Raw genomic sequence first — 27,323 nt, forward strand, 5'->3', positions numbered from 1 at the left:
CGTAGTCTACACGGGATGACAAAACATAAGACCATTCTTTAAGAGAAGAGGCTGTTCTAGTTTATAGAAACAAACACAGAAAGCCAAGCAAAATGAGGAGACAGAAAATACTCTAAATGAAAGAACAACAGCAACAAAAGACTTCAGAAAAGATACTAAATGAAACAGAGATAAGCAATGTGCCTGGTAAAGAGTTTAAAGTAATGATCATAAAAATGTTCAGCAGACAGGAGAGACAAAGTAATGGAAGATATTAAAAAGAATCAATCAGGGTTGAAGAATATAGCTGGAGCAAAAAATACTCTAGACAGAATCAACAGATTAGCAGGTACAGGGATTAGTGATCTGGAAGACAGAGTAATGATAAGCCTCCAAGCTGCACTCTAAAAAGAAAAAAGTAATTTTTAAAAATGAGGATAAGTTAAGGGATCTCTTGGGCAACATCAAGCAAACAAACATTCTCATTAAAAGAATCTCAGAAGGAGAAGAGGCAGGAACAGAGTGATTCCCTAATCTAGGGAAGAAAACAGATATCCAGGTTCAAGAAGCACAGAGAGTTCCAAACAAGACAAACGTAAGGAGGTCCACACTGCAGCACATAATTTTAAAAGCAACAAGAGAGAAGCAAGTTATACGAAAGGGAAACCCTATAAAGCTATCAGCTGGTTTTTTATAGAAACATGATACGCCAGAAGGTAGTGGCAGGATAGATTCAAAGAGCTGCTGCTAATACTATGACAAGCTTAACATTCAGCATTAAAGCAGAGATAGTTTCCCAAACAAAAGCTGATGGAGCTCATCACCACTAAACAGGACCTCTTTAAGTGGAAAAGAAAAGGCTATAATTAGAAGAAAATTATAAAAGATGTAAAATATGACAACGTATATAAAATGAATAAAAAAGTTTGAACACATTCTAAAAGAACTTGTTAAGTGACCATCAACTTAATACCAACTGCTATTTAGGATGTTATAGATAAACCTCATGGTTACTACAAACCTGCAACAGATACACAAAAAAATAAGGAGAAAAAAAAACCAACAAGTGTAGTACTAGAGAGGGTTAACAAAAAAAAGAGCAAGAGAAGAAAAAAGGAAGAAAACCAGAAAACAGTAAAATGGCTATAAGTACATACCTATCAATAATTACTTTAAATGTTTCAATCAAAAGACATAGGGTGGAAGAATGGATTAAAAAAAAAAGTTATATGTTGCCTCCAAAAGACTCAATTCAGATGGAAAGACACATTGAGACTAAAAGTAAAAGGATGGAAAAAGTCCATGCAAATTAAAAAAAAAAAAGTCATGGTAGCAATACTTGAACAAAAGACAAAGAAGGGCACAACATAATGATAGATCAATCCAACAAGAGAATATAGCAATTGTAAATATATCTGTACCCAATACAGAAGCATAAATACATAAAATATTAATGGACATAAGGGATAAATTGATGGTAATACAATGATAGTACGGTACTTGAATACCCCATTTACATCATTGGATAGATCATCCAGGCAAAAAATCAATAAAGAAACAATGTCTTTGAAAGATACAAACATTCTCATTAAAAGAATCTCAGAAGGAGAAGAGGCAGGGACAGAGTGATACATTGGACAGAAAGATACATTGGACCTTAGCAAATATATATGGAACATTCCATCCATAAACAGTAAAATATGCATTCTTTTCAAGTGTAAATAGAACATTCCCCAGGGTAGATGCCATATTATACCACAAATCAAGTCTCATAGATCTAAGAAGATCGAAGTCATATCATCCATCTGTTCTGATCACAAGAGTATAAAACTAGAAACCGATCACAAAAAAGGGCAAACCCCACAAATATGTGGGGTTTAAACAACCAATAGGTCAATAAATCACAGAGGATCAAAAAATACATGGAGATAACAATGAAAATACAATAGTCTAAAATCATTGGGATGTAGCAAAAGCAAGCAATATATGCCTACTTCAAGAAAGAAGAAAAATCTCAAACATTCTAACCTTACAATTAAAGGAACTAGAAAAAAAGAAACATAATGCAAAAATGTAGAAGAATATAATAAAGATCAGAGTGGAAATAAATAAAATAGAGAATAATTTAAAAGAGCTATTCTTTGAAAAAATAAACAAAACTTATAAACCTTGAGCCAGACTCACTGAAAGAAAAAAAGAATACCTAGATTAAAAACAAACTAACAAAAAAAACAAAAGAGAATAACCATACCACAGAAATATGGAGGACTATAAAAGACTACTGTGAGTAATTATATACCAACAAATTGGACAACCTAGAAGAAATGGATAAATTCCTAGGAACATAAACTCTTCTAAAATTGAATTGTGAACAGAAAATATTAACAGACCAACTACTAGTAATGAAATTGAACTGATGATCAAAAAACTCCCACCAAGACAATTACCAAATGATCTGATAAGAGGAATTTGAGAGGCAGGGTGGGGGATCATGGGGGGAATAGAGGGAAAAAATGAAACAAGACAGGACCTGGGAGGGAGACAAACCATAAGAGACTTAATCTCAGAAAACAAACAGCATTGCTGAGGGGGTGGGGAGAGAGGGATAGGGTGGCTGGGGAGGGTATGTGCTATCGTGACTGCTGTGAATTGCCTAAGGTTGATGATTCACATACCTGTACCCCTCTAGCAAATAATACATTATGTTAATAAAATTAAAAAAACAAAAACAAAAAAAACTCCCAACAGCCAAGTCCAGGACCAGACGGCTTCACAGGTGAATTCTACCAAACATTTAAATACGAGATCATACCTATTCTCCACAAGTTATTCCAAAAAAATAGAAGAGGAAGGAAATCTCCCAAATAAATTCTATAAGGCCAGCATTATCCTGATGCCAAAACCAGAGAAAGACACTATGAAAAAGGAAAACTATAGGTCAATACCCCTGATGGAAAGAGATGCAGAAATCCTCAACAAAATATTAGCAAATCAAATTTACCAGTTAAAGGATTATTCACCATGATCAAGCAGGATTTATTCTGAGGATGCAAGATCATTCAATATTCACAAGTCAATGAATGTGACAGACCACATTAGCAAAACAAAGGATCAAAATTAGTATCATCTCCATCAATGCCAGAAAAGGGTTTGAGAAACTCAATCTGTTCTTGATTAAAAACTCTGAACAAAGTAGGTTTAGAGGGAACATAATATAAAAAGATCATATATGATCAGCTAACATTGTATTCAGTCGTGAAAAACCGAGAGTTTTCCACTGAATTGAGAAAGAAGGATGTCCGCAGTCACCCTTTTTTTTTCAACATAGCCCTGGAAGTCCTAGCTACAGCACTCACAAATAAATGGCATCTGAATTGGTAAGAAAGAAGTTAAACTGTCACTATTTGCAGATGACATGATACTACACATAGAAAATCCTAAAGAGCCCACAAAAAAAAAAAAATGCTAGCCGTAATAAATGAATTCAGCAGAGTATACAAAATTAATACACAGAAATTGGTTGCAGTCTAGATACTAATAATGAAGCAGCAGAAAGAGAATTTAAGAAAAATTATCATTTACAACTGTACCAAAAGAATAAAATGCCTAGGAATAGAACTAACTGAATAGGTGAAAGATCACTACAAAATACTAATGAAAGATGCTGAAGATGGCATAAACAAATGGAAAGATATTCCATGCTCATAGAGTAGAAGAATTAATATGGTTAAAATATCCATACTCCCTAAAAGCAATCTACGAATTCACTGCAATACCTATGAAAATACTAATAACATTTCTCACATAACTAGAATAATCCTAAAATGTGTATAGAAGCATGAAGACCCCTAATTGTTAAACCAATCTTGAGAAACAACAAAGCTTAGAAGTATCACAATCCCAGATTTCAAAATATACTACAAATCTGTAGCAATCAAAACAGTCTGCTACTGGCACAAAAAAAGACAGAGATTGATGTAACACTATAGGGAAACCTAAAATAAGCCCATGCTTATATGGTCAGTTAATCTATGACAAAGTAAGCAAGAATATATAATGGGGAAAACACAGTCTCTTTGATAAATGGTACTGAGAAAACTGGATGGCCACGTGCAAAAGAATAAAACTGGACCACCTTCTTATACCTTACACAAAAATAAACTCAAAATGGATGAAAGACCTGAATGTGAGACCTGAAACCATAAAAGCTGTAGAGGAAAACATAGGCAGTAATTTCTTTCATATTGACTTTAGCCACAATTTTCTAGATATGTCCCCATATGTCCCCTTAGGCCAGGGAAACAAAAGCAAAAATAAACTGTTGGGACTTAACCAAAATAAAAAGATTTTCATGGTGAAGGAAACTATGAAAAAAAACAAAAAGGCAACCTACCAAATGGGACAAGATGTTTACAAATGATATCAATGGTAAGTGCCACTCAAATATATAATTATACAAATATATATATAATTTGTATTTATATATGAATATAATTTATATTTATATATAATATTGTATTTGTATATTTTATATATAAATACATAATATATATAATATATATAAATTATATTTTTATATATGAATATAAATTATATTTTTATATAAATTATATTTATATATAATTATATAAACATAAATGCAACTCAACACCAAAAACAAGAAATAATCTGATTTAAAAATGGGCAGAGGACCTCAATAAACCTTTTTTCCATAAAACATACAGCTGTCCCAACAGACACATGAAAAGATACTGAACACCATCAATTGTCAGGGAACTGCAAATCAAAATCCACAATGAGCTATCACTGGCCAGAATGGGTAGAATCAGAAAGACAAGAAATATTAAGTGTTGGAGAGAATGTGGAGAAAAAGAAACACTTGTGCACTATCGGTGGGAATATAAACTGGTACAGCCACTATGGAAAACAGTATGGAGTTTCCTCAATATATTAAAAGAATGCCATACAATCCAGTAATTCTACTGCTGGGTATTTACCCAAAGAAAAAGAAACACTAATTTGAAAAGATATTTGTACCACGTTTATGGCAGCATTACTTACCACAGCCAAGGAAGGTATGGAAGCACCTTAAGTGCCCATCAATAGATGACTCACTAAGGAAATTGTGTATGTACACGCTGGAATGGTATTCAGCCATAAAAAGGAATGAGCTCTTGTCGTTTGTGACACCATGGATGGATCTAGAGGGTATAACGCTAAGTGAAATAATTTAGAGAAAGACAAATCACCACTTTAAGTTCACTCTAAAAAAAAAAAAATACATAAAAATAAAGTTATAAATACAGAGAATGGTTGCCAGAGGGGAGGAAAATCGTAGGTTGGGCAAAATGGGTGAGGGAGGTGGGACATACTGGTTTCCAGTTATGAAATGAATAAATCATGAGGAAAAAGGTATAGCTAAGAATGTTATATCTGAAACAAATGTAACGACTCTAGGTACCTTACAACCTGTATATTTAGTGGCCCATTCAAGGACAATATTAGATTCAAAATATAAGTATCCTGAAAATTTTTTTTTTTAAAAACCTGTTAAAAACAGTTTAAATAAATCTAAAATTTCCAGGAGAGGAGTCCAAAGGAAGACCATTGTTCACACACAGCAAACAGTTTTAAAATCCACTTCCTCAGCTTTTTCCTCAGTTCCTTTATATCCTGTTACTGCCTTAACTTTCCAGTCCTATCACCTAAACTGCCCTGAACTTGCTCCAAACTCGACCTAAGCTGTTGTTTCTGTGTTCTTGTCTCTTACCAGCTGCCCCTCTGTCTCTCTCCCGATTCACCCTCTAAATGGTCACTTTCCAGGCTATAGTTCTACCCACTTCCCAGGGGTCAAAGGCCCAGGGGTCAGCAATCCTCACATTAGAAGAATTCTTACCTAAGAGGCTGGCGTAGGGCAAAGCTGCTTGACTTTGTCAAGCAATGTTAGGGATTTTCTCAAACTCTTCAGCCCCAAGGGTCCCTGACCTATGACAGAAACTACTACCTCATCTGATACCTCCCTTGAAATCTCTGCAGGACCCAGCTTAACCATTTATATGGTGTATTTGGTGACAGTACAGGGCAGCAATAATTTCTAAATCCAAACTTCTATTGAAACACACCCATTCAATAAATCAAGGTCCTTACCTTAACTAATTTATTGACTCACCTGGATGGGAAAAGAAGGTCATGGACAGCATTGGAGTGAATTCACATTGGTCTAACTGCCAAACAAACAAAAATAGAAAGCATTTCAGTATTTATTTACCCCATAAATTGGTCAGTTTTCCATATATCTTTTTTTTTTATTTTTACAACAGTATCTACTGCCTCACATCTGGCATTATGTACAATTTATGTGAAAAATACTGGGAACCTCAACAGAATGAAAGTTAAAAGGTTGAGAAGGGATAAAGGAGGAAGAAAGGGGCAGGAATAAAGTATCTCATTTATAAGAATTAGAGTGCTGGCACCTCATTGTTTTAGCCAAACAGAAAAACCATGCTTGTCCCACCATAAAACCCAAGTCTGTAGCATTCTAAAACATAAAAGTGAACATTTTCAAGGCCTTCTCATATATTGGAAAATGTCTTCTCGGCCCCTGAGAAGATAACCAATGAAGAAGGAAAATAAGCAGGAATACAAAGAGATAATAAACACACACATACATACATGTATTACCACGTGCCGTAAATTGGGAGCAGGGAGGGCAGAGCAGTAACGAAGGACACTGAGCCAGATGTCAGAAGTTGTGCCTTAAGACTGGGCTCTCACAATAAATGGTCTGGGTGCGGGTAGCAATTCTGTTCATTTTTCTAAGGGAATTCTGGCTAGGTGATCCCTAAGGTTATTTGCAACTCCACAATTCAGAATTCCCCTCTGAAGTCAGACTCTCCCATTTATCTTGAATTCTAACAAAAGCCAACACAACAGAAAGAGCATTACATGTGGAGTCAGAAGAAAGGGATTTCTATTCCAGCTATGCCCTCCAGTGTATCACCTTGCACCTCCTTCTCTTCTTTTTTTCTTTATTATTATTACTTCCACAAAATGTATTTTTTTTAAAGATTTTATTTATTTGACAGAGAGAGAGATCACAAGCAGAGAGAGAGAGAGAAAGGAGGAAGTAGGCTCCCTGCCTAGCAGAGAGCCCGATGTGGGACTCGATCCCAGACCCTGAGATCAGGACCTGAGCTGAAGGCAGAGGTTTAACCCACTGAGCCACCCAAGTAGCCCCACACAAAATGTATTATTTTTTGTACCGTGCTGCTAAGAGGTGTAAATAGAATATATACTGACTAAATACTATGCAAATTTTGGTCATTAATATTTGCCTGGCTCTGTTAACAGGGTTTATTTCTCTATTGACAGTGAGATAATGATATCTTGAAATTTTCCAAGATAAAGACTAGTGTATAATATTCCTCATCCCCCTCAAAAACCATTTGCACAGACCCAGTGACCAAAATTGTGAAATATTCTTTTGATTAATTATTCTATTTTAAAAATCTGAGCTAATTTCCATAACAAGCTAAGAAAGATCATCAGCAATATCACTTCAAGTAATTAAAAACCTATTATTATAGTTTCATTTTTAATTAAATAGGCAGGGAATAGTGTCTTAGTTTCAGCTGCTAAAGCAAAGTATCACAGATTGGGTGGGTTATCAATAGAAATGCATTTCTCACAGTTCTGGAGGAGGCTGGTAGTCTGAGATCAGGGAGCCAGCATGATCAGGGTGCTAGTGAGGAGAGTCCTCTTGAAGGCTGCAGACTGCTGACTTCTCATTGTGTTCCTCACAAGGCAGAAAAAGAGCAAGAGAACTCTCTGGTCTCTTCTTATGAGGGCACTTATCCCATTCTTTAGGTCCCCACCCTCCTGACCTACTCACCTCCCAAAGGTCCCACCTCTAGTTACTACCATATTGGGACTAGATTTCAACATATGAATTTGGGGGAGACACCACATTCAGCCTGTAACAAATGACATTATACCAAGGTGAGAGAGACAATTCAGCAAATTCAAATATGCTGATGTCATTCAAAAGAGTCTATGATGAAAATCTTCCATTTCTATGCTATTTATTTTCTTAAATTTAGGGATGGAAAACTTCTTTCTAGATGTTGATTTCCCTTCACCTTCAGAACGTTTGGACTATTTTTCTCTCCAGACTCCTAAATGATTTTGCTCAACCTTCATTATCTGTCTGACCCAGAGTCACCAAGAGATATTTACTCTGGGGGGAAATAAAAAGCCAGCAGTGGCTGCTGTCTTCAAATGGAAAGTTATGCAAATGTTCATCTGTTCTCTTGAAGCCTTGAACATCCTATGGGACCAACGGTGTGGTTGCCAGAATTCATCAGCCTACCACTTAAAGTGAAGGTGCATTTACCTGTAGCTCAGAAGCAAGATAGCCAAAAGCGTTCCCAGTATCAGAATGATCAGAAACTGCTTCCAAATACTAAACATCATAGTGGAATTGTGGTTCTTTGGGACTACTAGAACTGTCACTCTCTCCACTGAGCTTTCCTCCCACTGCCCCAGGAAGTGGGGGTGGATTTGAGCAATCCCAGCCAGGGAAGCCTTGGAGACAGAGAAAAGAACTCAACTCTTTCATGGTACCCTTCCCTTCTTCCTTCCAAAATGGATAAAACTTTGACTAAATGAAATGCTCCCAGAGAGGATGTTAATTGGATTGTTTGGCTATTGAGTGAATAGGGAGGAACCCATTTTTTTTCCCCCAGCTCCTGGCTAAAAACATCTTCCCAAAGAAGAGGGCCCAATTTCCTGGCCAGATTTAAGGTTTGATTCAGTGTCAAACATTCTCAGGAAAACCTGTGCCTCAGCACCGTCACAATCTAAAGAATAACAGCAATATTGGAGGGCAAGGAAAGGCTCAGAGGCTATTCTCGGGGAAAGAAGCCCCACTTCATGGATTTTAAACTCCCTAGAAGGGCAAAGATGATGGAGCTTGTGCTAGGAGCCTCACTGCTGTTATAGTCTTCTATCTTTGTGAACAATCATACATGCAGGTTACTCAAGCATTCCACGGGTTTTAAAAAGTCCCTGTGGTAGGGCAGTCCCTAATGATAAACAATGAGAAAAACTGTCTTCTCTCCTTACAGTACAGCAAGACTGACATGCTAAAAGCTACAGGTGTAATTAATGAGCTGAGAAAGAAATGTGGGGTGTTCTAAGAGAATACACAATGAATAGGAATTACCTGGGCAAAGATGGGGGAGGTGGGAGGGGCGGACCAGTTATTATCCTTTTTGACAGATAGTACAGGTGAAGCCCCAACAGATTATTACCCCACTAGTGAGAGAAGAGATAGAATCCAGATCCAGATACCTGTCCTTCGAAGTGCAGGTACTCAGAAATACCCTTCTGCAACTCGGGCACAGCTTCCCTGTCTAGGCCTGTGTAGGGATAGGAAGGGAATGGCCTAGGCGCAACTGTCCTCAGATTTTTCTCCTAAATTGGGGAAGACTGAGGAAGGAAGAAATTTAGCCAACTGCATTTAACAAATAAAGCAGATAGCATCTATTTAATATGTTTTCTAGAAGTAGTCCTAAAAAGGAATTTTGTATTACTCGCTGGAAATTTGCAATGAGAATTCTGAGAGCACTTGAGCCTTGAACTTGGGGCAAGGTTGGGAAGATGAGCTGTATGAGGCAGCAGCCCCACTTTCAGAGTCTGTGTCCATAAGACCTACGCCCTAATCCACCAGGCTCTTGGTCACCCTGCATCCCAGATGCCAACAAGACTGGCAAATGCTATGTCAGCCTTTTGCCAATCTCACAACTCACGCTTGTTTCTTCCAGGACCTGAGCCATCTTTTTGAAATGTAGTTACCAAGGAAGATAAAATGCCCAATCTTCCAGTTTCTTGGGAGGAGCAGAGCCTAACTTCAGCAATCACCTGACTCCAAATTCCAAAGCCTACTTCCAGTCATGCCTATAGGAGAAAATTTGCAAATCTATCTTGAAAACATGAATGCAATGAGTTGCATCAACTTTGCTATATAACTGAGTGAGATTTCTTTCTGTCTTTGCGATCTCTTTAAGCGATGGCCTGTGATGTGCATCACATTCTGCTTTAATGCTGACTTAATAGTAAAGCTGTCTGCTCTCCCTTCTACCCTCTGTGGAAAAGTGTTCTGATTTGGGAGATTGTTTTTAACGAAAGTTCTCCAACACTACCCGCCATTTTCCCAGTGATAGGAAGAGATGAATTTTATGACTGCCTAGAGTCCAGACAGAATGTTGACCTTTCACCAGGTCTGAGAAAGGAAAGAGTGAATTGTTCCCAAAAATCATGTGGGAAGCAATTTTTGGCAGCATGCTTAGCCACGCTCTCAGAACACAAGGTCAAGAGCAACCTGAGTCCCCTGTCAATCTCCCTCAGTGACAATTTAATCAAAACTAGAATTTAAATTGTAAGGATGAAAGTGTCCCCCTGGCATGGCCAGGGCAGTTGCAGAAGGAAGAAAATGAAGTCAGGCTCCCAAATCTACCAAATGGGAAGACCTGCTCTGGAAAGACCCTGAACAACACTCCCCAGCTTGTTGTTTATGTCTTTTCCCTGCTGTGCTTCCCAGCTGTCTGCAGCAAAGTGAGCCCTGCATGTACCTACCAGACCAACAGCGTGGAGTTCAGAGACTCTGCTGACAGACTTAGGTGGGGAGCCCCCCAAATGGTGGGGGTAGCCGTAAAGAGGAGGAGAAGAAACCTAAATGCCTGAGACCTCCAAAAGAGGAAAGGAGAGCCTGGGGGAAGGTGAACATCTTTGTGACCTGGGGACAATGCCCATTTTGCAGGGGGATCTGCTGGGACATCTGGAAGACCCCTGAGGTCTGCCCACCTCCCTGTTGAAATGTAGGATCTCCTACTGTCAGCACGTGGTGGCTTTGGCCGATGATCTGATCACTGTTAAGAGGATTAACAGTTTATTGAGCACTTGGTATGTGCCTAGCATCTGAGGAGGACTCCAACGCTCAGGCACACACTCTGTTTAGGAAGTAAGATAGACAGACAGATACATAGATCTGCCTATCTGGATTCCTAGATCTTTGTATTCAGGTCTTCGTTCAAATGCCCCCTCTTCGTAGAGGCCTTCTATGAGCCCCTATCTAAAGTAGTGATTTTGTCTCTCACTGTTACAACATCCTAATGTCATTCTCTTTATGGCTCTTATTCCTACTTGCAGGGAAACATATCTGTCTCATTCTCTGCTGTGTCCCAAGGGTTAAGAGCAGTGCCCAGAACCCAGAACAGGTACTTGGTAGCTATTTGTCTGTTTAATTCATTAACTGATGGCAAGTGCCCTAAGGACCAGAGAGTCTTTTTGAGTTACAGGGAAGTGGAGATAAAGAACAAGGGTGCTACTATTTGTGGGCAATGAAAAAAAGAGGGAGAACGGATTTTAAAAATATAAACAACTTCTCTCACTTCCCAGTTTTGCCCAGGGCTGCAAATGGCACCGATAGAAATAGTCTTACTCAAGAGTCCTATAAACGCAGGGTTGCTGTGCTCTGTTGTCCCCCAGCCAGGAGGAGACAGCTCCTCTAACTTCCCTGGTGGCCCTGTACCTCCCTTGTGTCACTTGCCATCACTTTGCACTCAAGTCACCTTCTTGCCTGTTTGTGCTGCTCCAAGGACCCCTCCTGGGTCTGAGTCCACTCATTTCCCTTTCCCTCTCATGGCCTGGCCAGTGGTCAAGGTCAGGTGTTACAAAGGTGCCCTGGATGAATGGCCACAGGGCATACCCTAAATCTACCCTTGCAAAATACATGCCTGCAAAAATAAAATAGTTAATGTAATCTTGTTTTCTTGTCATTTACTTTTCGCATCAAAAGTGTGACCAAAAATAAAGCAAGCAAGCAAGAAAAAAGATGGCATTCTATTTCACTGAAGCCACCACCAGACGGTTCTGGTTAATTGGGTTTTTTTGGTAGGCTCTCTTTAGGAAAGAACCTGTCAGACAGGCTTCTTTGCATCTCTTTCCATGCCTCAGAGCTCAGTGCTTGGGGAACATATGCTCCTTTTGAGAACTGTAGTCTGTCCACTCCAGGAATTCTTCCAAAGTCCCACTAGTAGTGCTCATTATGACTCTATTTCCTCATAAAATTGCCATAAGGGTTACACCACCACATATTTTTACAGCCTTTTACAATTCACAAAGCACCTTGACATCCATGGTCTCATCTTCACCACAGGCTGTTTGCTCCTTGGAAAAAAGAGACTCTATTTGAAATCTAGATTCCGGAGGGCAAAGGAGGATGCCTTCTGGAAGGAGATTAAGGAACGGACACATCCTAACACAGCTTCTTGTGACACAGCAAGAGTAATGCATCTGTGCCCCTAACACCAGCTAGCTTGAGGGCTGGGGCCACATGGTGTCATTATCAATAACGACTACTGTTGACCCAGCATGTGCTGGGTTCCATGCCCTAAGAAAGGTTACAAAATCTCATGTTATCGGTATGTATTTACTGAGAGAGCAGCATTGGGGAATAAAAGGCTTTTCTGAAAGCAAAGCCTAGGCCAAAGCCTACCACATGTACAACAGAAGAATGAAACTTCTCTGTGAAGTGATCCACAATCATGGCTGGATCCTTAGATCTCTCCTTCCTCCCTTCACTGATCACCCTGCAGCCACGAGGACAACTCTGGGGACTGTCCAAGGCTAGGCAGAGCACAATTAGAAAGTGGTGTGGAGAAGGCCTCGGATGAGAGAAGCACCAGAGAGGAAAAAGTGAGAGGAGGACAGGAAGGAGACAAAGGAGCCATTTTCCAGTGTGACACTTCATCTGCTCAGAGAGTGAGGGGCTCAGCTGACATGGCACCTCCTCATGGCAGACACAAACCATCTCGTGTCCCCAAGCACCCTTCCCCTCTAGACACCTGCTTCTGGAAGTGGCAGTCACCCTGGACACTTGGCCTCTCTCTCCATGTGAGTGCCTCTGTGGAGGCAGAGAGAAGTCGTAAGTCTACCTGCTGCCCATTCCCCAGCATTCTCAAGTCCTTGTGAAAGGCATCCAGGCCAGCTGAGAGCTCTGCCTGCAGACTTCAGGGCACCTTGACCAGTATGACCTCCCAGCATCTCTCTCTGTCATGCTGGACCTGACAGATACTGATTTAGCAGAAACATGGATGGCTTGCAGAACTCACCTTGTTCCGACTTCACAGCAACCTCTCCACAGAGTTAGACGAAGGCTCAGGAGCCTGTCATCTATCATACTCACCTCTCATTTCCCAGACAGCCTCCCTGGGTGTTTTCCTACCTTGTCAGCGCTAACAGAGCCTCTCCCAGTCAGAGGGCTCCTCCACTTTCTGCTCTCCCTACAACAAAACCCCCTAGAATGACAGCACTGGAAATGCATAAATCAAAGCCTGGTCTTTCTTTGAACATCATGTTATCATAAAAAGCATATATGGAATTGGGCGTACATAAAAATATAGCCTCCGCATTTTTTGTAGCTCTAAAATTGGAAGCGCCATCATTCCCCCTCAGTGGATTTCCTGAGATGGTATGAAAAGTGCTCCATGCAGCACCCAGCAGAGAGTAAGTGCTCAATAGATACTCATGAGTAAAGACCTTGACATGTAAACGAGTACAAACATAAATAGATAAACAAATGGATAAAGGATAGTAGAACACAGGACTTGGGATGGGTTGCCATTCTCTCTTCTTCCCTGTGGAAGAATCACTATTTACTGACATTTATTATTATTTATTTTTTATTTTATTTTAATGTTATTAAAATATTTATTTTATTTTAATGTTATTAAAATGTTATTTTAATAACATTTATTATTTTTTTTAAACATTTTATTTATTTATTTGAGAGAGAGAGAGACAGTGAGAGAGAGCATGAGCGAGGAGAAGGTCAGAGGGAGAAGCAGACTCCCCGTGGAGCTGGGAGCCTGATGCGGGACTCGATCCCGGGACTCCAGGATCATGACCTGAGCTGAAGGCAGTCGCTTAACCAACTGAGCCACCCAGGCACCCAATAACATTTATTATTAATCACAATCACTATTTACTAACATTTACACTTTAAGTGACTTGCTGTGATTGCTTAGAAACTCACATCTCGTGTGAACTCCAGACACATGCTTTAAGCCCTAACCCAGAGGGCAGTAGAGTTAAGTCCGTGAGAACAGAGCCGGTGGAGCCAGACCACAGTGGACCAAATCCCAATGGTGCCGCTTAATAGGTGTGTTACCATGTACAAGTCGCTTAACTTCACAGTGTCTTAGTTCCCTCATCTGTAAAACAGAGGGAGGGATAGTACCCGACTCAGGGAGATGGCAGAAAGGGTAATGAGATAATGCAGAAAAGAGCTTACTCCACTGCCTGGCACAATGCAAGGGGACCCCAAAATCTGTTGGTGACAGAAATTGCTGCTGCTCCTATGACCACAGTAACTCTAAACAGACAGATATCTACTTGCCTCACTTTGGGACTGCCATCCCTGAACATTCCCCCTGCTCATCTCACCCCTGGGTTGGACCCATTTGGATGATCTATTTCTCATTAACCCCCTGAGATCACCCTCCCCGTTTTGGGCAACACACAGGCATTGCCAGTTACCCCCAGGCAACCACTCTGTGGGGAAGTCTGTGCCATTGGCCCCCATTCAGCCCTTCCTTCTCCTCCCCACAACCTGAACCACTGAGGTCCACGATGACCTGCGGTTGAGCCTCCCTAGGTTATTTTGCTTATGACAAGGATATTCTGCTCCCCACACACATCGCTCACAGGCTAAATGTGCACAGGACTGCTAACCCTGGAGCCAGCATAAAAGCAGAAGAATAAGCATGACGAGGATTTGAGTTGTGTGCTATTGGACTGGTGGGTTGTAGAAGTTGTGACATCCCCTTCAGCCCAGGCTGAAGGCAGGCAAGCTCTAAAACAACCATCCACGATATCACAGTGCCTCAGAAGCAAGATCAGTCTTTCATTCCCTGGCTGGAGGCCTGCTGAGTTGCGGACCGGAGGTTCACCCTGGGGCTACCGTCAGAGCAGCTGGGATCACAGTGGGGAAGTTCACAGAGCCGGACAAAGCCCCATCCCACAGGGGCACATGTGAGCCCGGAGTTGGTGCCTGCTGTTGGGCTGGAGAATTCTAAATATAGGGAGGTGTCTGGAGCAGTTGGCTGGATGGCAGGAAGTAAAGAGGGAAGCTGTAGGCCAGGCTGGACTCCCATCTTTGGTTGTCACCAGGATGCCGGAGTCTTCCCATAGCCCAAGGTGATGCCATAGAAGGAAGCAGGCTTGGGCCACTTGAATGTATTATCCAAAAAGGAGGGTTTAAACAAGGCTATGGTTTTACTTCAGGAGGCCAAACTGGGGAGGGCCTTAGAAGGTCATCTAAGGAACCCATCACCCATGCCAGACAACTCTGTATCGTGGTGATCCTACAAGATCTTCCTAAGAACCCACATCCCTTCTCAAGACAAAGCCAGCAATGAGTATCTGCCATTCCCCATCAACAGCCGGATTATAATAGCACCAGTTCAGTGACACTTTTTCCTTTCAACATTTGAGTCTCAATCCCTCCAGTGTCCAGGTCAAGAAAGAGCCAGGAAGAGAGAGAAAAGGGGGGGGAGCTCTTTTCCCCCACTAGGTGCCTCCCTGAGCAGGAATCCGTTGCTGACTATTTCAGAGGGGAAAACCTTGATTTATAGTAGTGAGCAACTTCCATGGGGCAAATCCTCCCACCATAGCTGATTTTCATCCACGAATACATCTCTTGAGTTCAGAGTTGGAGGAGATGCTAAAAATTGGCTTTTGCTGAGACCTCCAGTAGACGGCTGAGCTGAGCCGTGCAGAGCAGGTCTGAGCTGAGATGAGAAAGGATGGGAGTGTGAAGAGGAGAGAGTTTGAATTGGGAATGAGATTGAACTTTTTATTTACACCAGACAGGACTTTCTTTATAATGGAAAATGAGGTTCAGTAACCAAAGTGGACCTCGTCTTAGAGTTGAATGTGGTCAAGAAACTTCTCCCCAGATGATATCAAGAGGTTTGAGAAGATCAAACAGATTGTTTTTAAGATAGCAATGAATAGAAAGCAAAGACATTCCTGGTGTAATCATCAAGATTACACTGTTTAATATTCAGGTTATATTTTAGTCCCAAAGGCTCCCTGAGGAGCTGGTCATCTATTACATTCCAGAGGAAGAATTAGTCTTTTGTGGATCCTGTTACCTCTCATTCTGACCATCCTCCTTCAGGGAAATGAAGCTGACCTATCATAATGAGAGCTCATCACATTTATTTTGGAGAATTTTTTTTTAAACTGAACAGCATAAATGCCTCCAGTTATAAAGTAAAAGTCCAGGCTGGTGGGGGCATGTCCAGGCTGTGCCCTGGTCTGGTTGCTCCCACAGACCCTGGATCGCCCCTGTACTATGCATGGCCAGCACACTGAAGACCCTGTGTAGCAGCTCAGCCAAGTCCTCAGAAGCCCACCTACAGTGGAAATGTCCCTTGCAAGACATTAAGCCATAAGAAAGAAGGACTGCTTTGGCAAGAGAAGTCATTAGGGGCTAAACGACTCTTGACAAGAAGTTCACTAGGCCTTGACCCATCACAGACAATTACACCCACACAGACAATTACACTCTAGACATCCTCCACATGCACCAGCACCAGCTTGGGCCAAGCCTCCATCACATCCTGCCTGGAGAATCAGGAGTCTCCTAACTGTACTCCTTAATCCTGTCCAATCTAACCCACACAGCAGGAGGAGTTATCCTATAAAAACCTAGGTCAAATCTCTGCCAAATAACAAAACAAAAACAAACAAAGGCTCCCTGATTCACTCACTAAAACCCAAAGTCCTTCTAATGACCTAGGCCTACAAAAACTGCCCAGCTATTTCTCTGATATCACCTCCTACCATTCTTTCCTTATCCGCTCTTCTCCAGCCACAATGATCTCCTTGTTATTTCTCATACCACCAAACATGTTCCTACCTCAGGGCTTTTGCACTTGCTGTTCTCTACCTGGCATAGCTTCTCACCAGATGCCATGCCATATACTCTCTTCTCAAAAGAATATTTTCAGCAATGGCATTCTGACCACCTTATATAAAAAGTCCTTTGCCCCTGGCTCAGAACTTCCTATTAATTCCTGTTAATTTTTCCTCACCATGTTATCACCATATAGTATGTATATATTAGCTTGTTTATGGATCATTGTCTTTACATTTGCACTGTAATGTAAACCCCCTGAGAACAAAGACTTTACCTGATTTATTCTTTAAGATTTTATTTTTGAAGTAATCTCTACACTCAGTATGGGGCTCGAACTTACAACCTGAGATCAATAGTCAAATGCTCTATCAACTGAGCCACCTGGGGGCCCCTATGTGATTGGTTTTTGGTGCAACCTTAGCATCTTGAGGAGCACCGTGCATGGAACAGCAACACAGTAGATACCTACTGAATGAAGAGGTGTTCTCCTGAGTAACATATGACCAGGGAACACAATCTGGGAAAGGAATCCCCTGAGCCTAGAGAGCAAAAGGCATTCCATAAATCACTTCTTTCCTTTCTCATCATGAGATGGATGCCCAAAGGGGAAGATTCACCCCGTCTGGCACCCTATTTTTATAGAAAAAAACTAACCCCTAAAGGGAGGAAAATAAACACATATCCCAAAATATTAAATACCTCCTGAGTTCTGTTTGCCCTATTCAATCACACTGACTGTGTCCTCATTTCCCTATTTTCATATCTAACTGTTCTGCACTCACTTGATCCAGTCACATGTCTTGTTAACTTGGGAAGGAGTAGTCTCAACAGATCTGCTTCGCAGTGAGCCCCTTTCATGTTCCATCCCTTTAGCAAGCACAGAGCCCTCTTAGCAGGTCTGATGTTCTCTGCCTAGCCAGTGAGACATTTAAGCTGAAATAACATTATTCAGTGTTTAATTGAGATACAAATTACCATATAGTGAAATACACAGATCCTAAGTGTATGGGTAGAAAGAAGTTGATATACAAACCTGTGTAGCATACACACCAGTCAAGACAGAGAATACTTCTGTGACCTCAAAATGATATCTGGTATCTTTTGCAAGCAAATAATTGTCAGAAGAAACCAATGCTCTGATTTCTACCGACATCAGTTGGTTTTGCCTATTTAAGAATTCTACATAAATGGAATTACATGTACTCTTTTTTTTTTTTTAATTTTCATTACTTTTTATTGAAAACTGCACTGAACGCTAAATGTTCACCTTACACTAAACAGACACAGTAGCGGTAACTCACACTACAACAAAAACACTTCCGATAGCCATTATTTTTCTGTTTGGGATAGTTTTAAAGGATTTTTTTTTTGGTCACAGAAACAGGAATGTACCTATACAAAGGCTCAAAATAGGCCATCTTTTAAACAAAAAGGCGATGATTCACAAAAGACTATGAATATAACATGTAACTAGTTGATACAAATCTAATAGGATTTGTTAAAATCAGTCACATCTAGTAACACACCTGAAGTGTTCTTGTATAAAATATCATGTGAAGAAAAGATTTATCAATGTCTAAAAAAGTGGGTTTGTTCATAAACAATCTGACAAGTTACCATAAAAATTGTTTCCTGAGACATAAGGAAATGCAACATTATTTTTCTTGAACTCTTTCAGCTCAAGACTTTCTACTCAATAAAATAGCTGAGGATCGTTTTTTGTCTGGCTTCTCTTTTAGCATATTTTCAAGATTCATCCATGTTGTTGGATTATCAGAAATCGCTCCATTTTATTGCTGAGTAGTATTTCATTGTGTTAACATACCACAGTTTACTTATCCATTCACCTGTTAATGGGTATCTTGGCCCTTTCCACATTTCCATGTTTTGGTGATTATGAATAAAGCTGTTGAACATGTGTGTACAAATCTTTTTGTGTATAGACAAGATTTTTATGAACCAAGCACATTTTTGCTCTGTTTTTTTTCTCTTGAGTGAAACCTGGATCTCTAAGATTATAAGATTATAAGATTCACATGGGCAGTTCTTAAATTTTTTTCAGTAGTGTTCTATAGTTTTAATTATAGAATGCTTGCATATTTTTAAATATTTCATATTTTTGATGCTATAGCAAATTGTTTTGTTTTTACTTAATGCTGTATTTCAATTACTGCTAGCTCACAGAATAAAACCGATTTTTGCTTATTGATTTTTATATATATCTTTGATAAATTCTCTTAGTTCTAGTACTTATTTTTCAACTCATTAGAATTTCATCATAACAAGCAAGTGGTCTGAGTTTTTTTCCTTTCTACTATTTATGATCATTTCTTTTCTGTGTATTAGGACACTGTCTAGTTCCTTCAGTAAAATGCCAAATTGTAGTGATAAGAGTGAACATCCTTAAATTTTCACAGTCTTACATATTTTATCATTAAATATTGTGTAAGCTGTAGGTTTGACAGATATGACTTTTATCTGGTTGAGGGAGGTTCCCTGCGTTCCCAATTTGCTAAGAGTTTTTTATTTTTGTTTGTTTTGATCATGACTGGGTACTGAATATTTAAGTATTTTTTTCACCTACTGAAAGGATACTTTCTCTTTTATCCTCTTAATATATTGAATGGCAGTGATTTGTTTATGAGTTAACCAAGCCTGAACTCCCAGAACAAATTCCATTTGTTCTTGATCTAATATCCATTTGATATATTGCTAGATTTTATTTGGCAATACATTTTTGAAGATTTTTACATTTCTGTTCCTGAGGCATACTGGTCTACAGATTTCTGTTCTAATCTCTGGATGGTTTTGGTATCAGGTTAGTGGCAGCCTCAGATATTTTCTAAAACTCTTTAAAATATTTGTATTATTTCTTCCTTGTATATTTGAGAGACTTCAGCAGGACACCCACCTGGCCCTAGAATTTTCTTGGTGGGAAGTTTGTTAACTATGAAACCAACTTATTTAATAAATAAAAGGCACTTCTAAGATTTGCTTTTGTGTCACTCCTGGTAAGGGATTTATCAATTTAGTGTATCTGGTTTATGGGTATACAGTTGTTCATTCTATTGATGCTAGGACTCAACAACTGTGTAGAAGTTCTAGTGACGTGACACTGTCGTTTCAGATGCTGGCCATCTGTGTTCTCCCTCATTTTTTTTCATGATTTATCCAGCGTGAAGTTTATCAATTTTATTGATTTCTTTTTAATGGAGCAATTTTTGCTTTTGTTGGTATTTTCTACTCTTTACTCCTTTGCTTCATTAATCTCCACTCTAATCTTTGCCACTTCCATGGATTTGCTATTAGATAGCTTTAGGTTTTAATGTTGGTTCTGCCACTGATTCGCTGAACAGGCTTAAGAAATGGACTTAACTTCCCTGAAATGTTTTTCCTTCATCTGTAACCTAGGGACAATAATTCCAACTTTCCATAGTTTTTGTGAGGCTGAGGCTTGCATCAGTTATAAATGCAAATTACCTAGTACAGTATCTACAACACAGTAAGGACTCTATGGCTGTCAGCTCTTCCCCTTCCCCATATCAGAGAGTAAAAAGGGACATATATAGGGAAAAGTTCATGGGTCTATTGGGGCCAGATTTGGATTCTCTGAAAAAGTCACTGTGTCTTAGTCTCACAGTCTATAGCTTTCTGTCTCATGAGAGACTGACCAAGGGATCACTGAGTTTTCTCCAGGTGCAACACACATTTCATGTGTCTATAAATACAGACTAGGTCCTGCCTACAGCCTCATGACTCCGCCCTTCCAGCTAATACTATTCCCGTGACACCTAACGAAAAGGCAATAGAAGGAAGTTAAGGAAACAAGAGATTAAAGGAAAATGATGAGACAGGCTTCAAAGCACAGAGAGAAGGAAAGAAAAGGCAGGGGAATGGAATAGAAATGAAAGCTAATGGTAGACAGCAAATCAGGCGGAGAGCTGTGTTGCTGTTAGCGCTGTCAACTGAGAACCTGCTCATTGGAATTCACAGAAATGATACGGGAAGGAAAGAAACCTGCCTGGGCTGGGGGCTGCTTTGAACAAGGCTCAGATCTTCCAAGGCAGAAACTGCCTAAAGCATTATAGCTTAATTTCTGAACTTCCAAATCACCAGCAGAGCTCGGCTTAGAAGTGGTAATTCTGAAGTTCTTTAAATTTTAACTTTCTTTCAAGAAAAAGAAAACTCTAATTTTTCAATGGTTTTGTCCCCTAAAGACTTAATTTGTGTTTTCATTTGGAAGGAATCAGTGAGAGAAGAGAGAGCATTGTATGGGAAAGAGAGATCATCAGTAAGAATACAGTTAACCAAACTTTGGGTCAGATACTGTCAGGTGCTTCTGCATATTCCATTTCAATTCGCCTTCACGATCCAGGGACACAAGCCAGCTGGAATGTAATACTGAAGGGAAAAAGTTACTGAGCTAATTCAGGGACAGCATGTTTTATCTGAAGTCCATGGGTGTTCAAACATAAGGCTAGGAGGCAAGAGACACATCAGAGAGATGTGCTATGCAGCCTTCAGTTCAAGGATCAAAGGATCCTATCACCAGGGGACTTCTTCGAAATTCAGAATCTCAGATGCTTTTACAGATCTTGAGTCAGAATCTGGTCATTTGTATGCACCCTAAAATTTGAGAATCCTTGGTTTAGAAAATGAGAAGATCAAGCCAATTATCCCTACTGCAATTATAACAGGCCATTTACCTTCAACATTCTGTTTTCATTCCTTAATACTGATGGCAAATACAACTCAGATGGCCATTTTCCATGCTGGGTAGTCATGGAGTAGGAATGAGACTTGGGCCAGAAGCATTGCTTTGTCACCAGTATGACAACACAGGGAAAGTTACTTATGTTTTTTAAGCTTCCACTTCTACTTCTACAAAATTAAGCCAATTCATGTAATTAATAGTGTCACAGGGTCGAGAGGGAGATATGAAATAGAGTATGAATCATGCTCTACTTCTGCCTGGGAGCTTTCAGTAGTTCCTCCTAGCCTCCAGATCAAAGGACAGTCTTTCAGGGGCAAAGTTCTTTACTCTAGCCCTATCCTACTTTTCCGTCTTCATTTCCTCTCATATTTTTCCATGAATCTTATACTTCTGCCTTTCCCTCAAATAGAACATTCATCATCAGTTTCCATTCCTATGCCCATTTGGTTCCTTCTGCCAGGCATGGTCTCATCTACCTCTAATTACCAAAATCCTACTCATCCAGGAAGACTCAGTCTGGTCAAATACAGGTGCTTAATCAAGTTGTTACAAGTAGCACTAATCAGACGTCACTCAACATTACTCTGCTCAGTTCCATGACTTGCCCTTTTCTCTACAACAGGATTATTTCATTCTTTTTTGAGTAGGAGTGAGTTGTGTATGCACCTGAACTCACCAATGGAACACAAATACTCTGGGAGAGAGTTAATGTCATTACTATATTCATCATTGTAAACCCCTCAATGACCAGCACAGTACTTTTTACATAATATATAAAGTTTTGAAAAAATTGGAAAGGAAAAAGAAAACTTCAAGACACTGGAGATACTTTTACTCTGGAAATTATCTAACAACATTCCTATATGGTAGGAATAGATTGCTAATAAAATATGGGCCTATCTAATGATAAGATGGTGGCAGAGATGGCATACATAATTCTATAGAGAGAAATCTCATTAATTTGTTCTTCAGTCCGTACATTTCAAATGCCTGATGTGTGCTCCCTGACACCCAAGATGCATCTCCATGCTCTCCTTTAGTCTGGGACACTGGAGAAGCAAAGTCTCAATCACTCCCCACTAGATTGGAATTATCTTGATAACTGCTCATTTGAGATCAGCTGAAGGTTCATATCTTGTGAAAACATGGACATCCTTACACAAGGACATAAAGGCTAGTTCTCACTGAAAAAAAAAAATTCAGTAAGAGAGACTGTTGCAGAGAGAATACTGAGCAGGAAATCAATAGATCAGGATTCAAGTTCTAATTCTGGAACTATGTGACTCTGGGCAAGTCACTTGACCACTGTTAGCCTTTGTTTTCTAGCTTTCAAAAGTGGTTACTATGATCAAACAGATTCCATTGCTTAGATTTCTATAATTTATAAACTGTAAAGAACTATATATGTGCAGCATATCACTGGTAAATTCAGCTAGCAGGACAAGTTCAGACAGACCAGCAGACTGGCACAAGGCACAAGGAGCCAAAGACTGTACAATTTAGGCCTAGTCCTCCCTCTGTGTTATAGAACAAGTAAGATGGACAAAGAGTGGCACATTTCTTACTATTTTTCCTGCTCTGGCCCCAGATAAATTCCCCTCTCATATCTCTACTGAGCCAGCAGACCCACAGAATTCTTCCCCCACCTGCCACCTATTTACTAAAGCATGAATTCAATGTCAGAGTCCAAAACATCTTCTAAAAATAGCCTAATGTCAGGAACACAACAAATGAAGTGACTTTGAGATAGAAGTCAAAATGGCCATTTTCCCATCTCAGGGTTATGAGATTGAACCCTGCATCAGGTTCTGCGCTCAGTACTCAATGTGCTTGAGACTCGCTCCCTGTGCTCCACCCCACTGCATGCTCTCTCTCACACAAATAAATAAATCTTAAAAAAAAAAAAAAGATCTTATTCTACTTATAGCATTTCACCTCTAAACACACAACTTCTAGCACAAGAGTACAGTGGTGAAGAATACAGGGTTTGGAGTCAGACTGACTTGAACTTAAATCTAAGTTCTGCTGAGAGCTAGAAGGGGCTGGGATTTGTCCTCACAAGCTAACAGGTTAGCTTACCACAGTTTCAAAGATGCTGATATTAAATATAACACTCTTGGATCAGAGACAAAGTTTAGTTTGTTACTCAACAGCAATAACAATTAGAGTATAAGCATTTTTGTCATTTCTCCAAGCCCTACTTCCCATGGAGTGATACAAACAGGGTCAGCTGACACGTGTACACATGTGGGCTATGTTCTAGAAGAGGGACTTTGAGCTCAGGGGAGCCAAATCTTTTATAACAGGTAGTCAGCATGCCTGTCTTATGCCTCAAAGAAAACCTATTTTACTGTCTTCACTTTTGTAGACATTAAGCCAGCCTGATCTTTGCCCAGAGGGACACTATCCCTATCTTCCAATCTTCATCATGCAAACATCCTTGAAAAGATAGTCCAGAACAAAGGCAATCAGTTCCTGGGCTTACAAGTTGCACAGAAACATGAAAGATCCATTGAGAATTGTCTGGCACCTACAGGATAAGATTAAGAATCAAGTCTTACTTCTCTCTGAGCATTAGTTGTGGCTTTATCCACCTGTTTGTACATAATGCTGGTAACAGCACACATCTCACAAGGACAGAATACAATAATCCATATTAAGTGCTTATCATACTGCCTTGTACCTAACTGGTTACTAGTTTAAGGCAACAGAGTGACAACAGAGGTGTGTGTCAAAATTCCTTCAGATCCCCCCCTAACACACAGTCCATTCAGATTGCTCAGCAGGCACAGAGGCAGCTAAACGTGATCCTCAGGACTAAGTAAATATAAGAAGTAGCATAACACAGAAAAACGAGGCTATTCAGCTCTACAAATTACCAAGTAGGTGACCTTGGCCACTTAACCTTGGTAAAACTTATTTTCCTCATCTAAAAATGGTCCAATTTATCAAGTGATTATAGCATTTAAAATGGGAAAATTATGTGACAGTGTTTAGCACAGGGCAGTGCTGTTCAGTAAACATTGGTGGACTATCATTAAATACAGGTAATTGCTCAAGTCAACAGTTTCGAGGTAACACTGGAAGTTGTTTTCAGAGTACTTTCATATCCACCACCATCTCTGCAGAGCTCCCGACCTGCCCACGAATAAAGAATTGACTGAAGAGCAATCAAGACTCCACACTCAGTCCACTAATAAGGAAAGACAATGTCCTATGGAAAGTAGCATCTTAAAATTATGTAACATGGCCTCTTAAGATCTAAGAATCCCAGATCTTGAGCAGGAATGACTGATGCATCAGAATGTACTTCTTTTTCATAGGACTCAGTTTCACAAGCTTGGCAATCTGAGCTATGACTTACAAAGACTAAGAAAATCTTTCTCCCTCCCTTACCCTTTCATTCACTAATTAAGAGCTCATGTGATCACTTCTCATTCCATCCACCCAACCATTATATCATCATCCTTTCTCTAGCTTTCCTTTCTCTATTTAATTAAATTTTGATTTATTAAGTAGGTATTTCTGTAACTACTGTGTATGACCATTCAGTTAAATGTACTCCAAACATAGTAGATAACGCTAGGAGGTAAAAATTGTAAGGTTATAATATGATACAGAGTCACAAAGAAAATCAATCTAGTTGGGACTGCAAAGATGTTCACATGTGAAAATTTAAAAATAAACAGCAAAAATACTGTAGTCATTCAAGAATCACACACATATGCATACATATGGGACCAAGTGTCCGTTTCTCTTTAGCAAATTCATCACTGCTCCTAACTCAAATCACTAGTATAAACACATGAGATAACTAAAATAGAGACACAATTACATAGTTCATAATTTGGGCTGGATAACAGATAAACTACATACTGATAAACTTGCTAATGTCTTGGTTAGAGCTAGGAATGAGGGCTAGGGGCAGGCAGTAAGCGGAATCTGACTCTACCATTGCCTGCTCTCAGGAGAGCAGCAAGAATACTGAAGAATAGCAAACTTTAGTTTATTTCTTATCCCTAGCCACCAGGCTTGAGCTGAACATGTCAAAGGAAAATTAGTCGTTTAAACCACTTCAAGAAGCAGGCTGTGTTGATAACAATAGTCTGGTAATCTGCCCCTGACCAGATGGTGCATAGCAAGGGTTTGTTGAATGAGTACATAAATGTATAGCTTCCATTATCAATTGAATTTTGCTACCTCCCTGCATCTGGGACACTGAAGGATCCTGGGCAAACAGCCCACCCAGATTTGTTCTGTTTCCAATTACATCTTTGTGTTATAAACTGTGGAATCATGTATAAACCATATGGTACAGACAGCCTAATTTAAATCCTGAAAGACTTAGGGAAACATTATGTCTGCTCAGGAGACTCACAATATGAAATGAGACTCGTAGGCATTGTTAGCCATAAAACGCTGAGGAGAGGGAAGATTTCCCTCCGGCAGCAGGCTCAGACACCTTTTCTCCACAGAAGCCTCATCTTTTGTTTTGGGAGTCTGTCCCAGCAGACGTGGATGTCTGGGATGTCCTCACTAAGAATGTAAGCTCTGAATTTCCAAGAAGACAGGAAGCTACTTTGGAGGATAAGAACAAGAGGATCTACTTCAGATGGAGAGAACAGCCTGGGGACTTTCCACGTTATGTCTTATTTTAGGGAATGCGCTCCACTGTCCTCCTGAGAACACATCAGTTTATATCAACAGTATTGTATCCTTCAAGTCCTGGGAGGGTTTATTCATTTCATATTTACTTAACACACAACTCCAGATCTTTTATTAGTTACCAAGAGCCTCCTTATTTACTTTGCATATGCTCTCTCATTTAATCTTCAAAATACCCCTGAGAGGTAGGTAGCATTACTCTCACTACAGATGTGTTATGGTTCAGATCAGGAAAATGGGGCTGAAAGCATAATTAAGGTCAGAACACACAAATTGCAAAGCTGGCCTTGGGACCTGGGAGTGTCTGGTTTTAAAGCTCATATTCCCTTGTATAGAAGCGGTAGTGACTACTCCACTGGTTCATTGGCACAGATCTGAAAACAAGAAAAAGGAAAAGTCATCCTGTGGGATCATCATATGTACAGTCAGTCCGCCTATGAGAAGAACCTTAAAGGAGATTGAAAAGATATGGAAAGAAAAGAAAATTCAAGAGTATAGGCTGTTCTATATCATTTCATAGTTTAAGAGACACCAATATGCTGATAATTCACAAATGTCTGTCTCCAGCCCTCTCCTCTGAACTCTAGCCTTGGATAACCAACAGACTATACAACATCTCCACCTGACATCGAACAACCACAGCAAACCTAACATTTCCCACATGGAGCTCCTGATACTTCCCCTGAAGGAGCTCCACTAGGCCTTTCCCATCTCAAGGAACGGCAATTCTATCCTCTTTTCCTACCCCACACCCCATGGTTCAGAAACTCTTGTTGGTTTTACCTTTTAAATATATCTAGTGGCTTCTCCCATCTACTTTGCTGCTGCCCTGATCCAAGCGCCTACCACTGGATCCCTGCAAAGGCCCCTTCCAGTTTCCATTTTTGCCCACGTCCCCATTAGCCCAATTTCAACACAGTAGTCCAGGGATCCAATCGCAGCCACCTCCAATGTCCTGCTGACCTGCAAGTCCTTTTG

The sequence above is a fragment of the Lutra lutra genome, chromosome 10, assembly GCF_902655055.1.
Source record: "Lutra lutra chromosome 10, mLutLut1.2, whole genome shotgun sequence".
NCBI classification, from domain to species: Eukaryota; Metazoa; Chordata; class Mammalia; order Carnivora; family Mustelidae; genus Lutra; species Lutra lutra.